The sequence below is a fragment of the Petromyzon marinus genome, unplaced genomic scaffold, assembly GCF_048934315.1.
Source record: "Petromyzon marinus isolate PM22_M1 ecotype Great Lakes invasive population unplaced genomic scaffold, UKy_Petmar_22M1.pri1.0 PM_G_Scaffold_55, whole genome shotgun sequence".
In the NCBI taxonomy this organism is placed as follows: domain Eukaryota; kingdom Metazoa; phylum Chordata; class Hyperoartia; order Petromyzontiformes; family Petromyzontidae; genus Petromyzon; species Petromyzon marinus.
In genome coordinates, this window is record NW_027423008.1 from 880001 (window position 1) to 882500 (window position 2500).

Sequence of the window (2500 nt, forward strand, 5' to 3'; positions counted from 1 at the left end):
AGGGTGGCACAGAAATCCCTCGGAATGGGAAAACGGGTCATTTTCGTGTTGCCACATTGCATGCGAACGGCATGAAACTTCCAGAGGCATTTGCAGCAGGAATGCATGTGCAGTCAAAAAAGTGAATATTTTTCACGGATAGACCCCGTGAAACGCTAGAAATTGGCGGCGATGTCTCTCTTGTGGCTCACGGGGCTGTTAGGGTGGCACAGAAATCCCTCGGAATGGGAAAACGGGTCATTTTCGTGTCGCCACATTGCATGCGAACCGCATGAAACTTCCAGAGGCATTTGCAGCAGAAATGCATGTGCAGTCAAAAAATTGAATATTTTTCACGGATAGACCCCGTGAAACGCTAGAAATTGGCGGGGATGTGTCTCTTGTGGCTCACGGGGCTGTTAGGGTGGCACAGAAATCCCTCGGAATGGGAAAAAACGGGTCATTTTCGTGTCGCCACATTGCATGCGAACCGCATGAAACTTCCAGAGGCATTTGCAGCAGGAATGCATGTGCACTCAAAAAATGTGATATTTTTCACGGAGAGACCCCGTGAAACGCTAGAAGTGGGCGGGGATGTCTCTCTTGTGGCTCACGGGGCTGTTATGGTGGCACAGAAATCCCTCGGAATGGGAAAACGGGTCATTTTCGTGTCGCCACATTGCATACGAACCGCATGAAACTTCCAGAGGCATTTGCAGCAGGAATGCATGTGCACTCAAAAAAGTGAATATTTCTCACGGATAGACCCCGTGATACGCTAGAAATTGGCGGGGATGTCTCTCTTGTGGCTCACGGGGCTGTTAGGGTGGCACAGAAATCCCTCGGAATGGGAAAACGGGTCATTTTCGTGTCGCCACATTGCATGCGAACCGCATGCAACTTCCAGAGGCATTTGCAGCAGAAATGCATGTGCAGTCAAAAAAAAATTGATATTTTTCACGGATAGACCCCGTGAAACGCTAGAAATTGGCGGGGATGTGTCTCTTGTGGCTCACGGGGCTGTTCGGGTCGCACAGAAATCCCTGGGAATGGGAAAACGGGTCATTTTCGTGTTGCCACATTGCGTACGAACCGCATGAAACTTCCAGAGGCATTTGCAGCAGGAATGCATGTGCACTCAAAAACTTCTATATGTTTCACGGATAGACCCCGTGAAACGCTAGAAATTGGCGGGGATGTGTCTCTTGTGGCTCACGGGGCTGTTAGGGTGGCACAGAACTCCCTCGGAATGGGAAAAGGGGTCATTTTCGTGTTGCCACATTGCATAGGAACGCCATGAAACTTCCAGAGGCATTTGCAGCAGAAAGGCACGTGCACTCAAAAATTTTAATATTTTTCACGCATAGACCCCGTCAAACGCTAGAAGTTGGCGGGGATGTCTCTCTTGTGGCTCACGGGGCTGTTAGGGTCGCACAGAAATGCCTCGGAATGGGAAAACGGGTCATTTTTGTGTGGCCACATTGCATAGGAACGGCATGAAACTTCCAGAGGCATTTGCAGCAGGAATGCATGTGCACTCAAAAACGTCTATATTTTTCACGGATAGACCCCGTGAAACGCTATAAATTGGCGGGGATGTCTCTCTTGTGGCTCACGGGCGCTGTTAGTTAGGGTCGCACAGAAATCCCTCGGAATGGGAAAAGGGGTCATTTTCGTGTTGCCACATTGCGTACGAACGGCATGAAACTTCCAGAGGCATCTGCAGCAGAAATGCATGTGCACTCAAAAACGTCTATATTTTTCACGGATAGACCCCGTGAAACGCTAGAAATTGGCGGGGATGTGTCTCTTGTGGCTCACGGGGCTGTTAGGGTCGCACAGAAATCCCTCGGAATGGGAAAACGGGTCATTTTCGTGTTGCCACAATTGGCATACGAACGGCATGAAACTTCCAGAGGCATTTGCAGCAGAAATGCATGTGCACTCAAAAACGTGAATATTTTTTCACGGATAGACCCCGTCAAACGCTCGAATTTGGCGGGGATGTTTCTCTTGTGGGTCACGGGGCTGTTCGGCTCGCACAGAACTCCCTTGGTCCACCTGATTCGTGCATACAGGCAGCAACTAAAACTCTGTAAACCTGCTGTGAGGACATCTAAACAGTGGACCAGTGAGGCTGTGGAAGATTTGCGGGCGTGCTTAGACTGTACTGACTGGGATATGTTCACGACTGCTACCAATAGTCTGGATGAACTCACAGAGGCTGTGTACATCAGCTTCTGTGAGGACTGCTGTATCCCAACACGTACCAGGGTGAACTTTAACAACAACAAGCCCTGGTTCTCAGCAAAGCTCAAAAGGTTGAGGTTGGAGAAGGAGGAAGCGTTTAGGAGTGGGGATAGAGACAGATTCAAGGAGTCGAAGAACAGGTTTAGCAAAGCGGTGAGAGAGGCTAAACGACTGTACTCAGAGACACTAAAACACCAGTTCTCTACTAACGACGCTGCTTCTGTCTGCCAAAGGGCTCAGGCACATCACCAACTACAAACCCAGAGCGCCC